Genomic DNA, 27,534 nt, shown 5'->3' with positions numbered 1-27,534 from the left:
TGAATTAAGGGCAGTGATCTGGCCTTAGGATATTGGATGGAATGGAGTGAGAGCTTGAGGATGAGAGCCATGGGACAAGCAGCATCCTCTGGTCGGCTCCGGACAAACTTATCTGTGTGGGAAGGAGAGCGGCTCGGGAGCGGCCCTTTAGGTAGGGGTGGCCGATGCTGTCCTGGTTCTGTTTCAAGTGCAGATCAGTCTGGGAACACTTCGTTCTCATCTTGCGTCATTGGCCTCTTTGCAGCATCTGAGTGTGTACTCTCCTGGAAATGCCTCCTTATCTCTATGACACCACTCCAATTGTTTATTTATTCGTTCATACAACTATGAGCTGGACACTTTTGTGTGGTATGAATACGCCGGGAACCAGAAGAAATGGCCCTCACACGGTCTATAACTTCTGGTTTTCTTCCCATCTTCTTTAACTCTGTCTCCTTCATGGGGGTGACTTTTGTTCATATACCCCTAAAGTCTGTTGTTCTCCATAGCATTGTGCTTGCCCCTCTGAATGATTTCAGGCTATAGATTTTAGCTGTATACTGTTAACCTAAAAACAAAAGGCTGAAGTGAGAGGAAACAAGCAATTATTTGAGATCCAAAAAAGTAGCTATTTGAGAAACACTGATTCAGGCAGAAACCCAAATAATGTTCCAAGAAGGGGGTGAAGGCAATAGTTTTTATGAGAAAGAGAAGGGTGATAATTACATGAGTAGAAGGAAGGAGTTTCTATTGGGGTTAATAAGTCAAGGAAGGAATTTCTATAGGTGCAAATAAGCTAAGTTATTCTTTAGCTGTGCATGGTGATGCTAATTCTAAAGAATGTCTTTAGCCCTGGCTGGATGCTCTGTTAGTTGGAGTGTCATCCAGAAATGCAGAGGTTGCTGGTTCAATCCCCAGTCAGAGCATATACAGGAAGACATTGATGTTCTTCTTGTTTCTTTCTCACTCTTTCCCTAAAAAAATTTAAAAATCAGTAAACATTTTAAAAATTAAAAAAAAAAAGAATGTCTAACTTTTAGTCTGGTACTTGGAATGTCTGCTTTCCCGTTAGCTTTGCAAACAGTTGTTTGGACGAGAGTATGGCTTTTGCCCAGTCCAAAGGTTATTTTACCCAGATTAGACATTTCAAAGGTTTGAGGAGTAAGACGTGCAAGGCGGTCCCTCTGGTATGGCAGCTATGACTCTATCTTTCAGTGGCTCAGCTTATGTTATTTTTCACAGCACTGGTGATCTTAAATCTACCTCTCGAGTTCAGAACTCTCTCTGAGTGCCAGACTGTACATTCAACAGTGCATGCTACTTATACCCATAGACATGTCAAGCTCAAAATGACCAAAATTAAACTAATTTTCTCTACCTCTCCTCTCTCTTGTCCTGCCTAAATCTTCTTTTTCCCCAGCATTTCCTCTCCTAAATAACAGTACCATTATCCACCCAGACACAATGTCAGACTCATCCAAATCCTTTTCTCCTGACCTCCCTGCTTTCTCTTCCAATCTCTCTGTCTTATAGAGTTTACTTTCCAAATATTCACTTCCTATTCTCCATCACCTTTGTTATGGGCTTATTTTAAGCTTGTATATATATTTTTAAGTATGTCTGATGCAATAACCTTTATGTTGATTTTTCTGTCTTGATGCTAACTCTCTCAATTGCATCCTTCATACTGGTGCCAGTGTGATTTTTCTAATTGCTGGACTGTATAGTTCTGACTCAAATAATGGCTCCCCATTGTCCACAAAGTAGTCATTATTCATTAGGTTGGTGTTTGCAGCCCTTCATGATCTGACTTTGGTGACTTCTCAGTCTTATTTCCAGTTACTTTTGCACACAAACTCTATGTTCTAGCCACATAATTTTCAGTCTTCCTACCATGCTATGGATTGCTCCCTTTTCCTTGGAAGGCCCTCCTCTCAATCTTATCAGCCAGGTAAATGCCAATTCACCTTTCAAGACTCAGCTTCAGCCTGGCGCAGTGGAGAGAGCGTCATCCTGGGATGCTGAGCACCCAAGTTCAAAGTCCCAGGGTCACTGGCTTGAACATGAGCTCATCTGGGTTGAGCATGGGCTCACAAGCTTGAGTGCAGGGTCGCTGGTTAGAGCGTGGGATCACAGACATGACCCCATGGTCACTGGCTTGAACCCAAAGGTTGCTGGCTTGAAACCCAAGGTCACTGGCTTGAACCCAAGGTCATTGGCTTAAGCAAGGGGTCACTGGCTCAGCTGGAGCCCTCTGGTTTAAGAAAGTAATCATTGAACAACTATAGTGCCACAACAAAACTTGATGTTTCTCATCTTTTTCCCTTCCTGTCTGTCTGTCTGTCTCTCTCTCTCGTGTTAAAAAAAAGACTCAGCTTCAAACATTTCTTTGACTTCCCAAAGGTAGAATTGATGTCTTCCTCTACTGTCTTCTGCATTACTTTATTGTAGCTTTTTCTTACCTTATTTGCATTCAATTGTTTTATGTCAGTGTGACCTGCCTGCCTGTGAGCTCTTTGAAGGCAGAACCCTGTGTTTTTGTTTTCAATTCCAGTACCTGGTCTTCACCGAGGATCCAGTGAAAGTTTGATGAATGAATGGCTGAAGGAATGGACAAATGAATCAACTGATCAGTGCAGGACTGAGCCTGCAGGTAGGGAGACAAAGGGGCCCAGCTATGGGGAGTGCGAGAAGGAGAGCAGGAGAAGTGGAGCTATTCCCTTCCATTCTCAGGGCCGGTAGCTTATGTTTATCACTCAATACAGACGCACAAACCTCCTAATTTAGTAAAGTCAGTCCATAAGGTATAGGTCATAGATAGTCAAAATTAGCCCCTTGAGAATCCCTTTTAATGCTTCTAAAATATAGTATGTTGATATACAATTTTTCAATCCAGAACATCTGGTTTTCTCTCCAGCATAGGAACAGACCTATTTCTTCAGCTGAGAACCAAATGAAGTACACAGTTGGCTTGCAGCCAGGGGCCCTGTTGAAAGGAAAACGATTATCACATTTATTATGGTGAGAGGCTCCTCACTGTGAGAAACAGAAGGAAACTGAGACTGAATAAGAGGCTGGCTGACTCTCATCGCCCACTTTTTAACTTCAAAACCCCCTACTCAAGCCTGGAACCTTCTTATTGATCCAACCACAATTCCTGTGCCTCTCAAAAGATACTTTTGTTCAAGTGAGATCAGCTTTTTCTCTGATTTCGACTCCAAGCTCTTTCCCACCTTTCTGTCTTGGCTCAAGCTGTGCACTCTGATAGGAGGCCTTCTTTGTTCCTGTTCTTCATTCAAATCCCACCGACAGGTCAAAGCCCTACACATTTCAGCCTCTCCAAAGGTTCCTACCTCTCCATGTTCACACTGATCTCTTCCATTTCTGAATTCCTGTTGCCCTTAGCTACAGGAATAAGCATTTAAGTTCACCTTTTAACTGTTGGTCTATGGAAAGTTTCCAATGGCTGGGAGTTTTGCAGTCTACAAGCACATAACTATATCTCTTTGTAGAAAGGTATTTGACATATCAAGAGGAGTAGGTAATTTGAAGGACTGAAAAAAACACAATGTGGTAAAACTATTTAACCACTGAAACTCTCATACACTGCTGGTGGGAGTAAAAACTGTTTGGCAGTACCTATTAAAGCTAAATATTTACATATCCTTTGACCCGGTAATTCCATTCTTGGATATATACCCAAGACAAATGAGTGCTTATGTCTACCAGGCATGTTCATGCCAGCTTTATTCTTAATAGTCTAAACTTGGAAACAATTCAAATGTCCGTCAATAGTAGAATGGATAATAGTCCACCTCATAGAATGTTTCGCAGCAATGAAAATGAGTAAACTATTGTTCAGTGCCAGTCCCACTCACCATTGCTAATCTCTGCAGTGCCCTGGCCAGGTGTTACCTATAATCTCCCTCTTTAGAGCCAAGGAAGCAGGAAGCTCAGGGAGCCTTGATGACACCATGAACTCAAGGTCACACAGCCAAGTACATTGAAAAAGTAGACATTTGAATGTAGATCCAGTTGACTCCAGATTTCTTGCTCCTTCCTCTGTCTGTCATCCTGGGATAGCTCTAAGTAGGAGAGTCTATGGAAAAGAGAGGGGGGAGGAGTGTTCCACAAGATCAGGGAACCTCAGATTTGGAATCTCTAAGGCACCTTAGAGGCCATCTGGTCTACACCTGCAGACTGGACACATGAGTTTTCCTGCAGGGGTGCAGCCGGTCAAGGACCAGGGGAAGAAGCTTGACCAGGGGAGGTGGGGGTGGGGGGTGGGCTACGCCCGTGTCCTGCCCGTGGTGATGGAGTGGGAGAGCAGTTGTGTCATAAAAGAGAACCTGTGCCTGCTTTTCCTGGCCTTTTTCATAGCGAGTCTTGTGTGAGCAAGTGCATGTGCACATCAGCAGTAAAATATACATAACACAAAACTCACCATTGTAACCATTTTAAAGCGTACAGTTCAGTGCCATTTAGCACATTCACAATGTTTTGCAACCATCGCCGCTGTCTAATCCCAGAACATTTTCATCGTCCCCAAAAAGGAAGCCTTATACTCATTAAGAAATCACTGTCCATTCTTCTCTTCCCGCAACCCTTGGGAACCACTGCTTCCTCTCTATAGGGTTCCCTATTCCGGGCATTTCATGTAAATGGAATCGTACAAGATGTGGCCTTGCTGTCTGGCTCTTTCACTTGGCACAGTATTTTCACAGTTCAGCAATGCTGCAGCACGTCTCGGAACTTCATTTCACTTCATGTTCACATCCTTGTCTTTTATACTGTTATTTTGAATATATTTGATTTCTTTTCTTTATTAGAGAGAGAGAGAGAGAGAGAGAGAGAGAGAGAGAGGAACAGATGGGACAGACAGACAGGAAGGGAGAGAGATGAAAAGCATCAACTCATAGTTGTGGCACTTTAGTTGTTCATTGATTGCTTTCTCATAAGTGCCTTGACCAGGGGACTCCAGCAGAGCGAGTGACCCCTTGTTCAAGCCAGCAACCTTGGGGTTTCAAACTTGGGTCCTCAGTGTCTCAGGCTGATGCTCTACCCATTGCACACTGCTTGAACATATTTTCTTATAGCCTTAAAATATTAACTGCTTGTCATTTGAAAACTATCTCTTTTGAGAATGTGATAGAAAAGCACAAATACTCCCCTGGGATCTTCTAGTCACCTTCCTCCTAGATTTAGGGTCATCTTGTCTCTTCCTCTGCCTCTCAAAAGATACTTTTGTTCAAGTGAGATCAGCTTTTCCCCCGATTTCTACTCCAAGCTCTTTCCCACCTTTCTATCTTTGCTCAAGCTCTCATGGGCTACATGAGAGACTAAAATCTTCTGTTTCATTATAAAGTATTTTCAACACACACACACGCACACACACACACACACACACACACACAAAACAAACCTATAAAACTTTGATAGTTGTGAAGGACTTGCATAAGTGGTAAGACAAAATTTGTTCCTAGATAGGAATATTAACTAGAGTAAAAGTGGATTTTTAAATTAAATGCAATTCCAATCAGCAACCCAATAAGAATTTGTTTGTAACTTGACATCACCTAAGATTTAATTTGGAAGAGTAAACACTTTAGAATATCAAAGAAAGTTCTATAATGCTGAAGGGGCTAGGCATTTGAAAGGACAAAAGTATTTCAAAGTTACAGTGATTAAAACAGTATATTAATAATTCTGGAATAAACAGATAGTTCGGTGGAACTATCTAGAGAAGAAACAGAAGATGCAAATGGCCTTTCTTTCAGTGCCGTCTCTTATCCGTTTACCTGTCTCCTTCAGTTGTCTCTGTAGAGCTGTTTCTTCATCCTTACCAAAACCTTGAATCCTTGACCCTTCTGCTTCCTACTGTCTGTCCCTACCTGTTCATCTTGTCTTCACTTCCTTTCCAACCTAATTAGAGACTTCATGTTTCAGCATCTCAACAATTCTTTGCTCATATTTTCAACATCCTTGCTCCATTTCCCTTTCATTATACTCTGTGGCAAAAAAATAAAATAAAATAAAAAATAAAACAAACAAACAAGCTTGGCTAGAAAGAGACACAAAGATGATATACTAAGTTGGAAAATGTTCGTCTAAAATTCATGTCCAGGCCCTGGCTGGTTGGCTCAGCGGTAGAGCGTCGGCCTGGCGTGCGGGGGATCCGGGTTCGATTCCCGGCCAGGGCACATAGGAGAAGCGCCCATTTGCTTCTCCACCCCCGCCCCCCCTCCTTCCTCTCTGTCTCTCTCCTCCCCTCCCGCAGCCAAGGCTCCATTGGAGCAAAGATGGCCCGGGCGCTGGGGATGGCTCCTTGGCCTCTGCCCCAGGCGCTAGAGTGGCTCTGGTCGTGGCAGAGCGACGCCCCGGAGGGGCAGAGCATCGCCCCCTGGTGAGCAGAGTGTCGCCCCCTGGTGGGCGTGCCGGGTGGATCCCGGTCGGGCGCATGCGGGAGTCTGTCTGACTGTCTCTCCCCGTTTCCAGCTTCAGAAAGGAAAAAAAAAAAAAATTAAAAAATTAAAATTCATGTCCACCCTGAACCTCAGAAAGTTCCTTATTTGGAAATAGGATCTTTACACATGCAATTAGTTATAAGATGTAATCACACTGGATGAGGGTTGTACTTATATCAAATATCACTGATTTTTGACAATAGCATTACAGTGATACCTCGGTTCTCGAACGCCTTGACTTTCGACCAAATCGGTATTCGACCAGGAAATTCAAGAAAATTTTGTCTTGGAATCCGAACAAATATTTGGAACTCGAACGCCCGAGATTAGCCGAGTTGAGCCGAATGGCGTTCATTCGGCCGAGCGCACCTTGCCTGCGTCATCAGTGTGAGTCACGCTTTGTCACGCTTTGTGGAGAGACAGAATCACGTTTTTGTGGAGAGAGTCACGCTTTGTGGTGAGACTCACGCTTTGTGGTGAGACTCACGCTTTGTGGAGAGACTCACGCTTTGTGCACGCTTTGTACACTGAATTTAACCCTTAGACATGGGTCCAAAGAAAGCCAGAAGTGGTAATGCAGACAAAGGTAAGCGGAAAGCTGTGAGGACAACGATTGAGCTGAAAAAAGAAATCATTGCCAAATATGAACAGGGCACACGTGTTTCAGATCTGTCTGCTGAGTATGGCATGCCAAGATCTACTATCTCAACTTTCCTTAAGAATAAAGCTGTTATAAAGGCTGCCAATGTTGCCAAAGGTGTTACATTGTTAACAAAGCAAAGGCCTCAGATAATGGAGGAAATGGAGAAGCTGCTTCTTATTTTCATTAAAGAAAAAGAGTTAGCAGGTGACAGCATCAATGAAGTCGTTATTTGTGAGAAAGCACCAGTAAATAGGCATATTTTTGGGGCTTGGAACAAATTAATCCAGTTTCCATTATTTCCTATGGGTTTCATTGTTTCGGTTCTCGAACAATTTGGTTCTCGACCGTTCTCCCGGAACGAATTATGTTCGAGAACCGAGGTATCACTGTATTAGAATCCACTCATAAAAAGAACTGGAGGAAGAAGATCATCAAAATTGAATTTGTAGTTGTTGAAGGGGAATTAGAGGAGACTAAAATCTCTAAGCACTTCTGATGACTGGTGTCCTAATAAGAAGACTATGTGAAGACAGAGAGACAGAGAGACACAGACATACACAGAGGGAACACAGACCGTGTAAAGACAGAGACAGAAACAAAAGGGATGCGTCTACAAGCCAAGGAGACTCAGCGATTGCTGGGAACCACTAGAAGCCAGGAAGAGGCAAAGAAGGATTCTTTCCTAGAACTGACACTTTGATTTCAGACTTCTAGCCTCCAAATTGTGAGAGAATAAATTTCTTCTCTTTTAAGCCACCCAACTTGTAGTAATTTGCTACAACAGCCCTAGGAAACTAATATAAGAGTCCTAGGCTGCCGGGTACACAGGTACCCTTACTGTGTGAATTCATCAAGCTATACATGATGTATGCACTCTTCTATGTATGTGTGTTACATTTTAATTAAAAGTAAAAAAAATGAATCAATCAATCTTCACTCTTCCTTGTCTGAGTCCACACCTGTGAGGTTGAGTGCTCTGGAGAAAACCCCCAACCTCAGTGAGCAGTGCTTGCCTCTGTGGGCCCCGATGCTGCCGCGAGCCTTCCACAAGTCCCTGGGAAGGGTTTTCTCTTGGTCTTCATGAGGCTATTTCAAAGTTCTCTTCTCTTCTCAAAATTCATTCTATAAGGGAATTCCCTCGTTCACTCTCACGGATGACCTTGCCTCCAACTCTTCAGAAAAAGATACCACTTCAAGGAGCCTCCTGAATGTCCGGTCATACCACCTGCACACCTGCTATTACACTACCCTTCCCCTCCACTTCAAGTGGAAGAACTTCCCTCCTCCTGTCAAGAATCATTCTATTCTCTGAATTCCATCTCTTCTGGCTGCTGAAAAGATCTAACTCTTTTGCAAAGTCCTCAGATTTATAAATAAATTCATGCTGCCTTTGGCTAAATATAAAGATCTAACCAATTTTGTTTCACTTCATCCCCCAGAGAATCTGAAATGTCTCTATTAGCAAGGCGTGCTCTGGTGCCCTTCTGAGATTTCATCTCCCATCTCTGTGTCCTCACCAGGTGAGGAGAATCAGCAGAACATTATGTAAACATTAGATACACATTGTGTATTGTTTTCCAAATGTGGCAGGTAATACATTGAACTTTCGTCCTGGTGTTTCCTGTTACCCTTTCCAATCCCACATTCAGGCAGCGAGGCATTTTGTTTTGCTGTGTTGGGGAAAGATGACACAGCAGAATGTGGATAACAAAGGAGGTTCATTTTTGGCTTTGGAATTTCAAAATCCCAGGCCTTAGGGCAAACACAAAGAACTAAGAAGAATGTAAAAAAGCCAGGCTACCATTCAAAAATAAAGATTCTGGGGTCTGAGAGGGGAGACGAGAGTTAGAAGGGCCAGGGGCTCAAAGAAGCTCACAGGCCAGTGGGCTAAGGTTGGTAGACACTGCCAGGCTGCCCACCTCCCTCTTTGGGACTGAACACGCATCACTCCAGCTTCCGGAAGTGTTGATAGCTGATGACTCTCCCCTGAGTTAACCGAGCGCCACCCTGGAAATTGTAAAGGGCTGCCTTGCCCAAGATCTCCGCCCACCCCAGCCCCGACACAGCCCAATGCCCAACCATAGCTGGTGTTCCCAAAAGCACCCACCCCCATTCAAAGTTCTCCAGATTTGACCCTGGGGTTGATTTCTATTGTAGTTGCCATTTCTATTCCATCATCTTACTTCTTTCTCTATCTGGGAATCGAAACATATTTTTAAAATATACTTTTTATTTTGGAATAAGTTTAGATCTACAGAGAAGTTACGAGGATAGTACAGAGAGTTCTGTAAGCTCCTCACTCAGTTTGCCCTAATGTTACCATCTTTTATAACTATGATACATTGTCAAAATTAAGAAATTAATGTTATTATTATTATCATTATCCAAACTCCAGACTTCAGTAGGATTTTACAAGTTTTACCACCAATATCATTTTTCTGTTCCAGTATCCAATCTAAGAAACTACCTTTAATTGACACTATTTTTCTTTCTTGCACTAAAACATCAAAGCCCACTCTTAGTTAAATTCCAGTGGGAAACACTGCACAACTCGGGCTGTGCTTTTCCAAGTCTGCGCTAAAACTCTTCTGCTTTTTCAATGACCATCCTCAGGAATATGCAGTCCAGTCAGCTCTTCTCAGTACAAGGAACAGAGAGCCCCTCAAACTAGCTGAAGTAAGGCCATGGGGAGAGCCCACAGGAGGTTATGCTTAGGAAGCAAAAAATCAGGAATCAAGGACAGGAACTGGAATTGCTTCGGGAACGGAGGTTACAGTCTCAGGCTTGTCTCTCAGCCAGTTTCTCTCTCTCTCTCTCTCTGTCTGTCTCTCCCCTTCCTCTCCCTCCTCTTTGCTTCCCTTTGTACCTCTTACTCTCTCTCTCTCTCTTTTTTTCTCTTTCCTCACCTAGTTTCTCTACTTAATTGCCCCCCACACGCCCACATTGGCACCTCGGCCAGCAATCCACACAGTTTAGCGTGTGCCACCATCTGCACTTCACTCTGCTTCAAGCCCGTCTCTCTGTATTTCAGCCAGCCCCTAGTTGCCTGGGCACTGGACAGTCAATGGGTGGTGGTAAAACTTGGGTCTATTTTCCATCCCAATCAACCTTGAAATACATCTACTGTATATATAAATATATTTTTTGTTACTGTGGCAGAAAAATCAATTTATCTTGATGTAAGTTATCACTGATTTTTGACATAGCATTATTAGAATCCACTGATAAAAAAAATTGAATTGGTGATTGTTGAGGGGAACTAGAGGAGAATAAAACTTCTAGGCATTATTGAACACGGGGTTGCACAGATTCTATCTCAAAGGATTTCAGGCAAACTGTATCATGATGGTTCAAACATTTTGCAGAATTTCAGTGGAAACAGAACTTAGCTAATATCCTAAAAAAGAAAGTAAACAGCTAATGCAAATCTGCTAATTAATAGAACGCACTGGCTCTTCTTGGCTTTTTTTCCCTTTGGGAGAGGAAAAAGTAACCCTGTTTATAAATTCATATTTCCTTAAACAGACAGACTGAAATTCACTACAGTTCTCCAGGGACCTCAACCATTGGGAAATTCTTCTTTGTATGTACCTACTCATCCTCTTCCCCCACTGACACTTTCTACCCTTCCTCTCTTTCTTCGCCTTCCTTTCTTCCCACCATACATACTTATGGAACATCACTACATGCCACAAACTTTTATGTCTTAGTGAAACAGCAGTTAAGAGAAAGTAGTGACGGGTCCAGAACATATCACTCCAAAGTATGCTGCTTTGCCACATCGGTCATTGTGAACTAAAGTTGCCTGGAAACAACAGATACAGGACGGGCACCCTGACCTCCACTCTTCTTTCTAGAAACAGGAGACGAAAGTCCCACATGAAAGACGCCCTCCCTGTGCCAGAAGAGACAACACTCTCATCGCCAGAGACGAGGAGTGGAGGCTGCGAGAAATCTGTACAAACAGATCCTGTTAAAATAATCCTTATCTTCCTCCCACTCCCCCCCCCCCCATCTATTTTAGCTACTTTGCCTTCATTGCCATTCTTTGTTCAACCTAGTGTATAAGCACTTAGGCCTAGACATTTCTTGGGGTCTCCATTTTCCTCTGAGGACGTCTATGTACTTCTAAATATTCATTGAAATAAAATGTGTATGCTTTCCTCATTTTAATTTAAGACAATTTCAGGCAGAAACCCTAAGGAGGTAGAGGAGAAGTTTTACCTCCCCTATGGTAAATAAATAAAATAGAAGGTTAGATGCGCTTTGGGGAAAGATAAAGCAAGCTGGCGGGGAGAGGGTCAGTGCTGGTGAGGGGCACTACAATTTTATTTTTTTATTTTATTTTATTTTATTTTTTGTATTTTTCTGAAGCTGGAAACGGGGAGAGACAGTCAGACAGACTCCCGCATGCGCCCGGCCGGGATCCACCCGGCACGCCCACCAGGGGCGACGCTCTGCCCACCAGGGGGCGATGCTCTGCCCCTCCGGGGCGTCGCTCTGCCGCAACCAGAGCCACTCTAGCGCCTGGGGCAGAGGCCAAGGAGCCATCCCCTGTGCCCGGGCCATCTTTGCTCCAATGGGAGCCTTGGCTGCAGGAGGGGAAGAGAGAGACAGAGAGGAAGGGGGGGTGGAGAAGCAAATGGGCGCTTCTCCTATGTGCCCTGACCAGGAATCGAACCCAGGTCCCCCGCACGCCAGGCCGACGCTCTACCGCTGAGCCAACCGGCCAGGGCCTGCAACAGTGTATTCTAAGCTCCCGTAGTAATGTTCATTCCATCAATAGGTGGAAAAAAAAATGCAAGTAAGGATGCCAATCAAGAAGCAATATGGGAATATCTTAAATAATAATTTTATTGTTTTTGTCAGGTATTATTTAATCTTTTTTCATTAATAGTTTTAAACTCTTATAGCAATCCAATTCTGTGTACCTCTTTTATTGTTCTTATTTAAGTATTAAATGCGTGAAATAATAAACTACCTTTTGGTATATCTTTTTTTATACTTAAAATGGTCATTGGGACTGAGAGCCAGCTGTGAAATGATTTGAATCCCACCACTGGCTCACTCCTTACTGGAAGCGAGGGGGAGTCTGTTTCCTTGCTCACAGGTTTGTTAGCAGAACTCAGGGCCGTGCAGTTGGAGGACTGAACGCCCTTCTTCCATTTCCTGTGGCCCCTATCTCCATTTCCAAAGCCAGCAGTGAAGGGTCAAGTCCTCACAGCACATTTCTCTGACCCCCTCTTCTGCCTTCCTCTTCACTTCTAAGGATTCACATGCTTCGATTACTTTCACTTGGATAATCCAGGATCATCTCCCATCCCGAGGTCCATACCCCGGCAGATCTGCAAAGTCCATTTGGCTATGTAAGGTAACAACTCGCAGGTTCTGGGGATTAAGATGTGGACCTCTTTGGGAAACCAGTTTTCTGTTCACTAAAGGGCTTTGAGCAGTGGAGCAGGGGTCACTCTAGCTGCTTTGTTGACAATACTTGGGGGAAGGGGTAAAGAAGAGGGAGGGAAGACAAGAGAAGGAACAAGGAAACTGCTCAGAGGCTAAGCTGATAGGGAAGAAGGAGGCTGGCTTGGACCAGGGGAGGGTCTGGGGAGGAGGGAGATGAGACTAGATAATGTGATGGTTCATTTTATGGGTCAGCCTGGTTAGGCTCCAGTCCCGTTATTCAGTTAAACACTATGCTGGGTGTTACTAATATGAAGAAATTTTGTTGGTGTGATTACAGCTTCTAATGAGTGACTAAATGAAGGAAATTCTCCTTGATTCATGGTGGGCCCGAGTCAATCGGTTGCAAGGCCTTATGAGCAGAGTGATGGGTTTTCTCACGAAGTAAATCTGAGCGTTGAGAGCAGCTTCAGCTCGCGCTGAGTTTCTGCCTGCCGTTCAGGGCTGCCCTGTGGCTCTCAGACTGGCCTAACCAGCCTCCACAGTCATATAAGCTGATTCCTCGGGGGAAATCTCTTCCTATCTATTGTATACCCTACTCGTTGTGTTTCTCTTGTTGAAGCCAGGATAGGTATACTGAATAAATCTTGCAGTTTAGATTGTGATAAACACTGACTGATATAGATACTGACAACATTTTGAAAGCAGAGTCAACCGGATATGCTGGTGGCCTGGAAGTGGGATGTGAGAAAGAGAGAAGTCAGGATGATTCCAGATTGTTCACCTTGTGCAGCTAGAAGGACAATTCACTCGTCTACCCCTAAGGTAGGAATCACTGTACCATGAAAGCCATCCAAGAGAGCCCATCCAGTGACAGTGAGTGAAGGTGCCCCATTTCCCCCCCAAGGAAGCCCGTTTCAGAGGGAGGACATGGCAGGCAGGAGTGGGTGGCTTCTCCTGGCCAGGCCTGGGGTGGGCAGACTCCAAGCTAAGGGGGCAATAGGGAAAAGAGTCACCCCTGTGCTCCATGCCGTTCCTCCAGAACTATTGTGGTTTCCCATCGCATTCTGGAAAAGCACAACTTCATACTCTTCTCTACTGCAGACCCTTGTTCCTTGTTGGTCCACACTCTGCGGGAACCAGTTAGCTGAACCCTGAGCCCAAACCAAGCAAGGACAGCTGAACAAAGACTGTGAATAAATGCTGCTCTGTGAACTTTTTCCCTTGTGAAGGAACAGGGTGTGCTTAAATGTAGAAAGTGAGATGGTGCTTTTGTGTTTTTTGTTTAAATCTTCCTGGAAGGCAGGAAAAAAATAAAGAAAAAAGTAAAGAAGAGCATTTGTCACTTGCACTGTTCTGGGTAACACAATGGTTGGGCCCCGACCCCTCTTCAGGCCTCCCAACTTGGCACTGAATAAAAATCAGAGAACGAAAGGAACTTTTCCACAAGTCTGGCCTCTCAGACAGACACTGAGGCTGCTGAGCTGCGTGCTACCAGCCGAAGTGTGGAGACCTCCATGTCCTTGTACCTTGCAGAATGCAGCAACCGGACCTCCACAAAGCTGCAGTCTACTCAGGCTAAGCTCAATTGCACAGCAACTTCACATAGAGAAACTCAAACCTCCACCCCTAATGGAGACAGGATGGGCTCTTCAGTTTCTAGCCTAGTTAGTGATTTCTAATATGTGTTAGGGTAGCTCTTGGATAAAAAAAAAAAAAATCAATAGAGCATCTTTAATCTGAAGGGACCAAATATACTGCTTACAAAAATTAGGGGGTATTTCAAAATAAATAAGAAGTGATGAGATGTCCTCTAATTTTTGTGAGAAGAATTAGGGGATATTTTAAAATAAGTATGAAGCTATAAAATATCCTCTAATTTTTGTGAGCAGTATTATGCTTCTGTGGTCTCACATGTCAGTAAAAGTTTCCAGTCTGAGATGCTGCAAGAGGAGAAACTTGCTTCAGGTGAACCATTTGCAAACTTGGGAAACTCATCCTCTGGTAAAAACTAAAACTACGTTCCACCTAGACAAGGGAGAGGCTGCTTTTATAGAGAAAGTTTCCACCCCAGTTCCTGATTGGTCAATTTTTGTGCAAATCAGAAGCCCAGATCACACAGCTCTGATTGATCTAAATTGCATAGTCCTGATTGGTTGTTTTCCTGCATTCTGATTAGTTGTTTGGAGCCACTCGGATTCCTCAGTATAGATACAAATGAGGATACAGCTGCACAGTTCCAATTGGACAGGGTAGGTCAGGGGTCCCCAAACTTTTTACACAGGGGGCCAGTTCACTGTCCCTCATACCATTGGAGGGCCAGACTATTAAAAAAAACTATGAACAAATCCCTATGCATACTGCACAGATCTTATTTTAAAGTAAAAAAAACAAAACGGGAACAAATACAATATTTAAAATAAAGAACAAGTAAATTTAAATCAACCAACTGACCAGTATTTCAATGGGAACTATGCTCCTCTCACTGACCACCAATGAAAGAGGTGCCCCTTCCGGAAGTGCGGCGGGGCTGGATAAATGGCCTCAGGGGGCCGCATGTGGCCCGCGGGCCATAGTTTGGGGACCCCTGGGGTAGGTCTTAGTAGTTGGTTGTAAGACAATACCAGCAGCTCCCTTTCAAAGGTCAACTCCTAAGGCAGGGCTACAGTGCAGGAGGTTCAAAGCTCAGTCTGATTTTTCCTTAAAATGCAGTGTGCATGAGAGGTCTGTCAGCAATGGCAGTGAGCTTCTGGTTATGAATTTGGGCCCAGTTAATCATGAGAAGTCCTTCTTGACAGATATATTACTTCTGGAGGTTCACACATACAAATGGCAAACGGTTTTATAAAAGGAAGTACTTTGTTAAGCCAGCTCGTTTCCAGAGCTCTCTTCCTTCCTGTCCTTCTATTCTATTGAACATTGGACCACCAGTCAGAAGTCAGAACCATGTTATTCTCCCCAGAGGAGTATCCAGCGTTTGTATTTCCTTTAGAAGGCAAACCGTCAAGTTTCAGGTTGACTTTGGGTGATTTCTGCAGGGGCTTTGATCTCGCCTCCACCTGAAATGCCTACTCACTGCTGAGGTTAAATTAGATAAGGTCTTTATTGCCTCAGATCTATAAAGAAAGTGAAGTATTTTTTTTTTTTTTTTTTTTTTAGTTAGGTAAGATTTTCATTTCTTTTTTTTTTTTTTTTTTTTTTAATAATTTTATTTTTTTAATGGGGTGACATCAATAAATCAGGATACATACATTCAAAGATAACAAGTCCAGGTTATCTTGTCATTCAATTATGCTCCATACCCACCACCCAAAGCCAGATTGTCCTCTGTCACCTTCTACCTTGTTCTCTTTGTGCCCCTCCCCACCCCCTATCCCCCTCCCATTCCCCCCTCCCCCCCGTAACCACCACACTCCTATCAATGTCTCCCAGTTTCACTATTATGTCCCACCTACGTATGGAATAATACAGTTCCTGTTTTTTTCTGATTTACTCACTTCGCTTCGTATTATGTTATCAAGATCCCACCATTTTGCTGTAAATGTTCTGATGTCATCATTTCTTATGGCTGAGTAGTATTCCATAGTGTATATGTGCCACATCTTCTTCATCCAGTCATCTATTGATGGGCTTTTTGGTTGTTTCCATGTCCTGGCCACTGTGAACAATGCTGCAATAAACATGGGGCTGCATGTGTCTTTACGTATCAATGTTTCTGAGTTTTGGGGATATATACCCAGTAGAGGGATTGCTGGGTCATAAGGTAGTTCTATTTTCAGTTTTTTGAGGAACCACCATACAAGAAAGTGAAGTATTTTTGTCCCTCTGCTTTTGATCTCTACAAGAAAGGGGAAAAGCCCTAAGCAGTCTGATTTAGAGTAAAAACACGCAATACAAGATTTTTGTGAAGATTAAATAACCTAGGCCAAAGTATTCTGAGAGCTGCCAAAGGTTCTACAGATAAGATAGATGGAGCTCCCAAGGGCTCTAAAGATAGGCTACACAAAAATATTGGCTGAAAGCTACCTAGATTGACAAACATAATACAGGTGGAAGGAGCTGAGACAGTCCCTGGGGGTGGTGACCAGACAGGGATGTATAATCATCATTGGTGGGAAAAGGAGTCTCCCAAGAGGAGAAGGCAAGAAGAGATTCTCGGCCAACAGAATGCTAAAGGGGAGAAATGGCAGCAGCAAAATAAGAAGTGACGATGCTGGAAGAGCAGCTGTGGGGTTTTCCCGTTTCTGTACACTAGGGTTACAGATGTTTGAGTGACACACTCAGTGCTAAGGGCACACCCCAGGGACCTGTGCGATCGATAACCAACCCTGAGGACCAACCCTGAGGAGCTCTTGTCACCTCTGTCTCAGTGCATGCGGTGAGGAATACCCAGAGCATGGGATTTGGGGAGTCTAGGGATTTTTGGCTGCTATAATGGTGCTTTCAGATAAAATGTTTGTTACTTTCTGTTAGCTGAACTTCTTTTCTGATGAGCTTGTGGTATGCATGCTAAGAAGAGAACTGAGCTGGCCATGCTTGCCCCACATTTCGGCTCTTCCCAGAAGTGCTTGGCCAAGGAAAATGGAAAGTGTGGCAGCAAAAGTATTTGGAAACATGCAGAAGGGTCGGTCCCTGCTGGAGAGGATGGAAGGAAAGCTGATGTGAACTGATTGATGACTTGCTGCAGGCCGGGCACTGTTCTAAGTGTTTCATTTGTATTAGCTCATTTGATCCTTGGTGCAATCCTATGAGGCAGGGTGGTTATTTCCCTCATTTAATGGATAAGAAAACTGAGGTACAGAGGAATTAAGTAATTTGCCCAAGGTCCCAATTTGAAACAGGTAAAGCCAGGTTTCAAATTCAGATTACCCAGCTACATAATCCTCCATTAAGTGGACATAGCATATTTCCCTAGCCTGTCTCCAATCGAAAATAGGGAAATCATTTCCTTAGCTTGTCTCCAATTAAAAAATAGGAAAATAATATGCTAGCCAAGGTGAGGATTATTTGTGTTGATAGGGGTGGCCTAGAAAGATATAACACGACAACTTAGAATGTTAACATGCTTTTGGGGAAAATAAAAACTTTAGGCCACAGCATCAAGGATACTCTTGGTTACAATAACAGAATATCTAACCAAAATTAATGAAACAAATAAGGATATTATTTTACATGGCAATAAGTTGGATTCAGTGCAACTGAACTGGATCAGTGATGTCACCAGAGTCCAGAGTTTGTCCCTCTCTTGGCTTTGCCTTCCTCAGTGTGCCAGCCGTGTCTCCCTCCTCCTAAAAAGAGGACTACAGCAGCTCCGGTACCACGTTGTCAACACAATTAAACTCAGCGGAGAAGGAATTTCCCATCAGACCTTCAGCAGACTTTACAGGTGAGTTGGATTAAATTGGGCTTCGTGTCACTGCCTTAGTTACGGGGGAGTCTGAGGCTCTGAGTAGCTCGGATTCACAGCTCTATGGAACGGACACGCTCCTCCAGCAAGAAGGGGGTGGGACAACGAGGTGTGGAACCACTGATTTACCACCTACTTAGTGTTTCTATTTTTACTTTTCTTTATCTCTAAATGCACAAAGGACAGGTCAAGGTTATGATTGAATACAAATTGCTAAATCATGACCAAAAAACCCCACCATACTCAGCTCCAGACATGTTTCTTTTTTCTTTTTTTTTGTATTTTTCTGAAGCTGGAAACGGGGAGAGACAGTCAGACAGACTCCCGCATGTGCCCGACCGGGATCCACCCGGCTCGCCCACCAGGGGCGACGCTCTGCCCCTCTGGGGCGTCGCTCTGTTGTGACCAGAGCCACTCTAGCACCTGGGGCAGAGGCCAAGGAGCCATCCCCAGCGCCCAGGCCATCTTTGCTCCAATGGAGCCTCGGCTGCGGGAGGGGAAGAGAGAGACAGAGAGGAAGGAGAGGGGGAGGGGTGGAGAAGCAGATGGGCGCTTCTCCTGTTTGCCCTGGCCGGGAATCGAACCCGGGACTTCTGCACGCCAGGCTGACGCTCTACCACTGAGCCAACCGGCCAGGGCCCAGACATGTTTCTGATCTGAGAAAGTCTGCGCAGCTCATGTCTGACCTGTGGTCGGCAGTGGGTAGAGCACCGACCTGGAATGCTGCCGTCACTGGTTCTGCCCATCCAGGCACATATGACAAACACCCAATGAACAGCTAGAGCGAAGCAACTGCTTCTTATCCCCCTGCACCCCGATAAAATCAATAAATAAGATCTTGAAAAGAAACTCTACACAGCTCAGAACATCCCCTTCTGATGCCAGGTATGACTCTCTGAAGGGACTGTGCCAACAGCGAAACTATCTGCCCAGCATCCCCAGGGATTTATGGGTGGTGACAACCTAGAGTCCCCAGGCTCAGTCCTGCCCTGCTCCTTCCCCATTTATTTAAAAGAATCTACATCTATTTCTCTCTCTCTTTTCTGTTCTTCAGTCTCATATCCTTCTCACTCTAAAGAGAGAGTTTACCAATGTGCAAAGATTTATATTGGGTCATTCCTATTAATAGAATTTGTGTAAAATACTAGAAATGAAGTTTCTAATGGCCACTAGAGAGAAGTGCTACTATTTCCAGCATCAGAATTACAGGAATCGTGCCTGTTAGAATTAAACGTGGCTTAAATGTGACGGGTATACTGTATTGCTCTTTCATGCAAAAGTCCTGACCTAGCAGTTCAGGGTTGGTCAGAGGGCTCCATAGCGAGCGCATCCTATTACTTCATAGGGCTGTCATACACATTAAATAAGGTAATTTATGTGGTGTCTAGACATCATAAATTCTTATTTGATAATGAAGGTAATAATAACTAATGTTAATTGAGCTTTATTTATGTTACAGTCTCTGGGCTCTCTACATATTAACTCATTGAATCCTCACAATGGCCCTATGAGGTAGGGATGATAATTTTATCCCCATTTTACAGATGAGGACACTGAGAAATGAGGCATCTTGGTGAACACTGTCTAGCTAGTTAATTAGTGTGGAGCTGTGATTCCAACCCAGCCTGTCTGATTCCTGAGCCCCAAAGCTTAACCACCAGGCTATCCCACCGCATCTCAGGTCAGAGTCCTCCCCTCATCTGTCTCCTTCACTCCTTTGGCTGTAGAATAGTCACAGTGTAACTGGGAAGCAGAGCGTATGCACACCCAAAAAAGTGAATTGATAATGTAAGGCAGTGGGGGTTACATGTCAAATGAATGGTATAATTCAGATAAGGGAGAAGTTTTTCCCTGGAAGTGAGGCAGGAGGGTGTCACAGCAGGGAGGGTGACCCAGTTGGACGATAATGGACATAGGGGATTTTGAAGACTGGAGGAAGGTGTGCCAGGGCATAAGGAATGGCATAGGCAAAAGCTTGGAGGCGGGAGAGGAAATAGCATGGTCAAGGAATACAAGGAACCAACCCTGGATAAATCCTAGGATTCTCACAGAGGCATCCTGAGAGAGCAGTGTGCCAGTGAAGACTGGAGTGAGATAGAGAAGAATCTGACTGCCATTCTAAAAAAACCACACTGTATTCAGGAGACATTAGGTGGCTTTGAACAGTGAAGTCACGTGATGAAAGTAGTTTCTTTAGGAATATGTGGTGGTTATGGGAGGGTGACCTAGCGGCACGGAGGCTGAGAGACAGGTTACGAGGCTTTTGAAATGCTCTAGACATGAGGTAATGAGAACTCAAAATTAAGTGTTCGCCTAAGGCATGAATGGAATGGGAGGGATGCGAGAGGCACCATCAGAGCAGAACTGAAGTTCTTGGTGACTAGACCCAGGAGCGAGGGGACGGGAGGGGCCAGGGATGACTGCCAAAGCCTGGTGACTGGAGAACATTGTTATAGTCAGTCTCTGACTCTCCATCCTCTGCCCGTTCTCGGTATCCGATGAGCATCCTCACGTACTCACCATTCACCAAAGGTACTTGGACCAGCTGGCCATCTTCCCTTTCTTCTTTGCTGCAAACTCTTGCTTCCACGAGAGAAGACTCTGGATGGAGGGGGAAGCATGGACTTGGAGTCAAAGAGAGAAGAATTTAAATCTACCCTGTCTGTCACCAGCACAATAACTTTGGGCATGTTTCTTACTTTCTCTGAAATTCAGTTCTCTTTAAAATAGGATGATAATATCACCTGATAGGGTATCTGGGGAATTTCAGTACAAACACATGGCATTTAGTACTGTGCCTGGTACATAGTAGATGCTCAGTAATAATGGCTAACATTGAGCTTGCCACATGCACTGCTCTGCTTTACCTAATTTCACTCGTTCATTCCTTGACACAGTCCTGTGAGGGACATACCGCCATTACCTCCGACTCGCAGATGAAGAAAGGAGGCACAGGGAAGACACCAAACTCACTAAGGTCACAGGGACCATGTGAGGCTGAACCAGGGCTTGAACCACGGAGTCTAGCTTCAGAATCTCCATTCTTCACCACTACCCTTTTATATTAATAATCCAAGTTATTGTTTGCACTCAAAGGAATAAGAGTAGTAAAAATATTCTCTCCAAGGGAGATAATAAAGTAGATAACCAGCATGGCTAGATCCCCAACCTGAGAGAAAGGCTACTGATCATGGCTTGGAGCTTTAAGGCTCCTTTGATTGCTGGATGGTGGACAAGGCGCATGACAGAGTGGTCCCAGGTGAGGGGTGGAGTTAAGAGACTGTGACAGGTCCTCAGGAGGCTCACGGCTGTGGCTTTGAACAATTCACATAGAAAGATTTCAATACGCTTACTTCCAGTACGGCAGTACGGGTATGTCTCAGAAAAATATCAGAACGAGTTATTTCTTACCAGTGTTCTCTAATAAACCCGTGCACAAAACAAACTATAGTTTTTAAAGACATTCTCAGTGTTGAATATTACATTGTTTTTCATAAATAAATAAAATGTAGTTATTTATTATTAACACCATGCTTAAATTATCTTTCATAAAAAAGATTGAGGTAACTTGTAGTAAAATAATTCGTTATAAATTAAATCATATGATATGTGTAAATAGTAAACATTGTGGATGTCAATATTTTCATACCTGAAAACCTAAAGTAAAACTGAGCACTAAAATTGGCTCTGAGATTTCTAGAAGCCAAGATGAAATGAGAAATAGAACGAGTGTCTTAAAACTGATTATGAAAACAGATCTAAATGCTTAGATACCTGCACTTAGAGTTTAGGTATACAGGACCAAGGTGGCATTTTGAATGAAAAAGGAAGCTTCATCTTGTATTCTTGCTCAGGTGCTAGGCCATATGAGTATTATATAATCAAACTGAAACATACCTTACTAGCTACACTTACACTGATTAAAAAGCCAACCACAGCTTTAAAGTAAGTAACTAAAGATAAGATCAGGGGAAAAGGTATGTGTAGTATCTCAGGAGAGGAGAATGTGATTTGAATTTGCTTTTTGCTTTAATGACCTTCTTAAGAGTAAAATGCTATTCAGGATGGCCCCTTAAATATAGTAAATAAAATAATTTGCATGCCATTGATTTCCCCTCACTCAAGTATAAGACCGGCGAATTACATACAATCTTTTCTCACTAGAGAAAAAAATAGAACTTTGCAAACAACAGAGGACATTATGGTGTCTCCCACTGTTCCTGGGGAGGCAGCCACGTAAGATGTCTGGGATTCTCCTATAGCACCTTCTTAGAATTAAGAAAAGTCCTTACAGTTTGCAATGATTGTTTGTTGGCTTAAGACTACACCAAATTTCAGGGCCTTCTTTCTAATAGATCCTAAGGAGATTCATTTCCTAGAACTAGAAGGAACACCTTCCACACCTTTTTCCACTGTTGGTCATGAGACCTGAATGTCCCAGATATCACCATCCAGTGGGTACAAAAGAGAATGTTCTGGGATACCCAGCTGCTGACTCAGGGCTTCAGAATCCAAAGGTTCTCCTTAAGATTCCTGGGACTCTCCAGGGAGTGTTTTACAAACACTAGTAACAAGCCTGCGCCCAGTGGGTAGCTGCTACACCATCATCCTCGCTTGCGGGGCATCCACTGACTCTTGCCTGTCCTGCTGCCTCCTTTGCAGAGCAACGGGAAGAGTAGACATTTGGCCTCTGGAAAGAGGAGAAAGGGACACAGCTTGCCCAGGACGAGGATTCTGTTCATGAGACGCTGACTCCTGAGCTGGCTCTTGCTTGTTCTGTCACCTTGCACAGGTCACCTTGGTGCTTTAACGATTAGACAGCATTTTGATAATATCAAGTGCAAGGTAAGTGCTAGGGCATGAAAGCCAAAGATTTGTGGCTTCCTTAATGAGGCAGCAGGATGTGCCTGTCCTTCCTTTTTCTTTCTTTCTTTCTCTTTTTTTCTTTTCACTTTAAACTTCCTTTGGGGAGAGAACAATCGTGAACCCTCAGAGTCAATAAATTGCTCTTGAAGCCTCCTTAATGAACTCAGTTGCTGGATGGGTGAGCCCAGGTTACAAGGAGGATAAAGTCTTGGAGAATCCTATGCCACTTGAAATTATATAACAAGGGGCATTGTGACTATAAAAATTTGGGAGGGAATGAGACTCCATAACCAACATTTTATAATTACATTTTAATAAGGACATTTAATCTTAAACTACTCTGATGGCATTACTAGCCTGAAGGAAAACATGTGCTTAAATTTTAAAGGCGTTTAGTGGGGCAGAGAGAATGGCAAGGACCATGGAAAGGAGAAAAACATAAATTTTTAAAGTTTTAGCTGTGATTGGAACCTGTTCCCCCATCGATACTCTCAGAAACCATATCATAAGTAATATGGTTCCTTCAGAAAATAGGAGACATGTTATGGGTTGAATTGTGTCCCCTCAAGATTCCCATCTTGCACTCCTAACCCTCAGTACCTCAGAATGTGACCTTATTTGGAAAAAAGGTCATTGTAGATATAATTAGTTAAAATGATGTCATACTGGAGAAGGGAAAGCGCCCTAATCCAATGTGACTGGTGTCCGTATAGAAAGGAAGTCTGACACAGACACAGGCACTCGGGCAGAAGGCCAGGCGAAGGCGAAGGCGAAGGTGAAGGCAGAGATGGGTGATGCTTCTCTAAGACAAGGAACAGCAAAGGTTGCCAGCAAACCACACAATCCAGGGGAGAGGCAGGGGACAGTTCTCTCACAGCTCTCAGAAAGAATCAACTCTGCTGACACCTTAATCTCAGATTTCTAATCTCCGGAACTGTGAGACTATCCATTTCTGTTGTTTAAGCCACTCAGTTTGTAGCCCTTCGTAATGGCAGCCCAAACAAACTAACACAGAACATTGTACCCTGAAGAATCAGAGGGAACATAGAAAAAAAGAGATTAAAGGTAGTTAACACAGGTTCTTCAGTATTTATACCACTAATTTAGGGATTTATTTAGTTTAATGTATTAATTTCTTAAGATAGAAAAATTTTCCTTAAAGGTAGTGATTATCAGTTATTTGTACCTTACGGTATACCGTACTTTCCAAAGGTGGCCACAGTGTCTTCTATCCTACACTGCTTTTCTAGAACCTCATCATTTCCCCATTAAGAAGTAAAACTAATTCCCCTTGAACTGAGGTGGGCTTGAGACTCATTTGTAACCGACAGAATGTGGCAGAAGTGATGCTACATGGCTCCTGAGGTCATGTCGTAAGAGTTGATGTGGCTGCTGCCGTGAGGGCTGAAATGCTTGTACCAAAGCACCTAACTATCCTGTGACCGCCATGTTGTGAGGAAGCTCAAACCAGCTCTTCTGGACAACTGCATGGAGAGAGACACCCAGCATGACTGCCACTGCTCTAGCCCCTCTGCTGTCCTAGCTCCCACTTTAAGCAGTCCAGACCAGAATCTCCCCACCAAGGCTTCCTAAGTTCCTGTCCACAGAAATGGGGAGAGACAATAAAACGACTGTGGTTGATGTAAGTCACGAAGCTTTGGGGTGATTTATTATGCAGCAATGGCTAATGGGCATGCCTTAATGCATTACTCTGATAATCAGATTTCTTGACTTTTCACTGAACTGTTCCAGAATTTAATTTTTTTTTTTTTTTTTACAAAGGGTGGGAAGCACAGGAGAAAAGATGATCTGGTAACCTAGAAACATTTACTGTGCAACTTTCCCCAGAGTGCGGCGGGCAGCTTTGTGTGCCGCCGAAACCCGGCAGTATTGCTCTCCTTGGCATCGTGCCCCAGGGTTAATTTAGAATGTAAATGTGAAGGAGCCGCTATAGGATTGGAAACCACTGGTCACACTAATGTTTATGTAAATCAGTGAGTTCCCGACTGCACAGTCCTCTTTGCTTTCTATTCCTAAAGGTGCCCTAATTATGCAAAACTGTGCAGCAATTTTGCCTTGGACGCGAACTAATTAGCTATCACTGGTACCAGAGCCTCGTGTGTTGAATTTTCCAACTTTTAAAGACTTCTGTTTTTAAATCAGAATCTGGCTCTGATTCTAATGATTCTTACTTTATTTGGGATGAGGGATGGGAAGGCCAGAATGGTGAAGGTATTTGCACTTGGACTAATCCCCGGCTCTTGGCGTCCTCCTGCTAAGAGTCCCCTCCTGTTAGCACTGATGTACCTCTGCTCAATCAGGAAGGATCGTTTCCCCCAATCACTTCATTCCATTCACAAGAAGCCTGGATCCCTTTGACACCTTCATGTTCCAAATACTCCCTCTCAGCCTGCAGCTTGTTTTCTGTGGCATCTTTGATTAAGGCCTTCTCCCATCAGGGCATTTGAATAAGTGACTCCCCTCCCTTTCTGTTATGGGAGTTCTTGCTTGCTGATTCTGGTCTCCACGACAGCCCTGGGCCTGTACTGCCAGGGATTAAGATGCCTGTGAAACCCACCCCTGCACTGCAAACGCTTTGCAAGGCTGTCCTTTGAAAACATTGACTTCTTTTCCTTTTTCAGCCCTGAAACAGTAGTGACTGGCAAATAGTCATTCAGAACACGGCTATTAGTTAAGCATCTCTGCAGACAATGGCTGAGGGGGCGCAAAGATGCTGAACATAAAAGGCTCCATAATCCCTTATTTGTGACTCTTAAAGCGCAGCTGCTGAAAGTGACTTTGGGCAAGCAGGCAGCTGCTTCTGCCATTTACCTTTAATCAGATAATCATAGGCCGAGTCCTGACTCTACCCTCTGTGTGCGCCGGGCCTGCTAGGCTTTCTGAAGCCTGTCCCAGAATCCTCAAATGCTGTCCTCATACCTGCACTTGGCAAAGTCAGAATATATTGGGGACAGGAGACAGTTACTCCTTTTTTGGAACAGAGGCAGAAAGACATTCTTTTTGTCACCTGATCCTCTCTTTTCTTCCCGAACAGTCTTCGGATAGATATCACCCCCATTCCTCAAATATCCTGGGAGGTTATCATTATTTTCATTTCGAAGGTGAGGAAATTAAGGTTCAAAGAGGTTAACTTACTGTCTATGAAGTGACTGAACTGGGAGAGGGTGTCCAGCCCCTGGGCCCAGAGGACTGGAGGGGTGGGGGGAGGAGAGCTTCCAGTGCTAACACCAGGACAGTGCTGGAGAGGTCAGGAAGGTTGGTCACCGAGGTTTGAACCAGGGCTATGCTGTCTCCAAAGCCTTCCCTCTGATACCTGACACCATCCTAACTTGTCCTTCGCTGGAGATGGCCCTAGAACAGACCGGGCATCTACTGCAGTGCCATGAAGGATGCAGAGTTCATTTCTCTCTGAGCCAAGAAGAAAGTCAAGGGCATCAGTTCTGGGAGATTAACCAGGACACCAGGGCCTCTTGTAGGTTACTCAGAACTCACCGGAAGGACTAGTCTCTAGAGAGGTGCGAGCCAGTTGCAGGACTACGCACCACCTTTCCGTAATTCACTGCAGGAGAAGACACTTCACAAGGGACCCAGCCATTCCCCGCTGCTCTGCCAGCGCCTCACTACAGAAACCCCGGGCAAGGCCAGGAGGGAGGCAGGGTTTTGCCGAGATGCTCAGAGCAGACCTGCACTGAGTTAGTTAACAAAACCAGGCCATGGCATACTTCCTGCCAAAAGAAAAACTCAAGACCTTCAGACATTTTTTTCTCAGGGATGACCTATAGTTCCTTCTTCCCTCCTTCCTTCTCTTGCTTTCTCCCTTCCTTCTTCTCATCCTCACTTCCTTCCTCCCTTCTTTCCTCGTCTCGCCCTCCCACCAAGGGTTTTCTCTCTCAGGTTGTCTCCCTGGATTGCAGTGGAGGGCCAGGAACTAAGCAAACACCAGGTAAAAACGCAGCTGGAGCATCACACACACACACACACACACACACACTGCCACGTGTTACCTTCTTATTGCTGAATCCTCGGAGGTCTAAGGAGGCCCCAGTTGGTGGGGGGGGAGCACCTGGGACCCTTGGGGAGCAGCTACTTACCAATGATAAAGGAGTGGGGTGTTTCAAGGTTCAACAATTGGTGATGTTGTCCGTGTGCACGGAAACTTTCTATCCGTCCTAAGCAAGGTAGCCGACGCCCCTCTCATGGCTGCATGGGGTCTGCCCTCTCCATCAGCCTGCTCCTGACTCTCCCCCTTGGAGACAGAAGATTAAAACAGAAAGGGCCTCAGAGAGATCAGCTAGTTCGATTCCCTCCTTATCCAGAGAAGGCTGAGGCATGAGCTTCCAAAGTCACACAGCACGTCTACCTGGTGCCTCTGAGGGGGAGGCCCGGAGGGAGGAACAGCAAGGTCTGGAGCTTCTAACTCAAACTCCTTTCCTCTCGGCTGATCCGCAATTTGACCCCAAATTATTTTCAACCCTTTCTCCACTTGTTAAACACGCCATATATTTATATATTGTTTTCTCTTTAAACTTTCTATTTTTGTTAGCTCCGTTCTCCTTTCCTATTTCTCTCTGTTTCCAAGTAAAACCACGTACAGAAATCGAGTGTCTCACAGAAATGGTGCTCAGAGCTCCAGGTTGGGGGGCGCCCTGTGGGGCGGGGGCGGGTCCCGCTCTTCCTCTCTTGCCTGTGGCTCCTTGGGTCTTGGCCGAAAAAGGTGGAGCTCTGCAGTAGTTAACGCACAAAGTGCGCCTGGG

The 27,534-nt window shown here is 44.3% G+C and overlaps 1 long non-coding RNA gene across 2 annotated transcripts; it reads right to left on the bottom strand.

Moving 5' to 3' along the window:
• Nucleotides 1-577: 577 nt before the first annotated feature.
• On the bottom strand, nucleotides 578-27,534 carry LOC136405876 (uncharacterized). 2 transcript variants are annotated; one of them, XR_010751585.1, is made up of 4 exons: nucleotides 27,391-27,534; nucleotides 26,872-27,026; nucleotides 20,414-20,494; nucleotides 578-953 (listed from the first exon to the last, which is right to left on the bottom strand). It is a non-coding gene; the product is annotated as an uncharacterized lncRNA (long non-coding RNA). The 2 variants fall into 2 exon arrangements; XR_010751586.1 differs by lacking the exon at nucleotides 578-953 and adding an exon at nucleotides 12,105-13,217.

Source organism: Saccopteryx leptura, chromosome 5, assembly GCF_036850995.1.
Source record: "Saccopteryx leptura isolate mSacLep1 chromosome 5, mSacLep1_pri_phased_curated, whole genome shotgun sequence".
NCBI classification, from domain to species: domain Eukaryota; kingdom Metazoa; phylum Chordata; class Mammalia; order Chiroptera; family Emballonuridae; genus Saccopteryx; species Saccopteryx leptura.
Note: the sequence above shows the minus strand (reverse complement) of the source record. Positions and strands in the feature narration are given on the sequence as shown.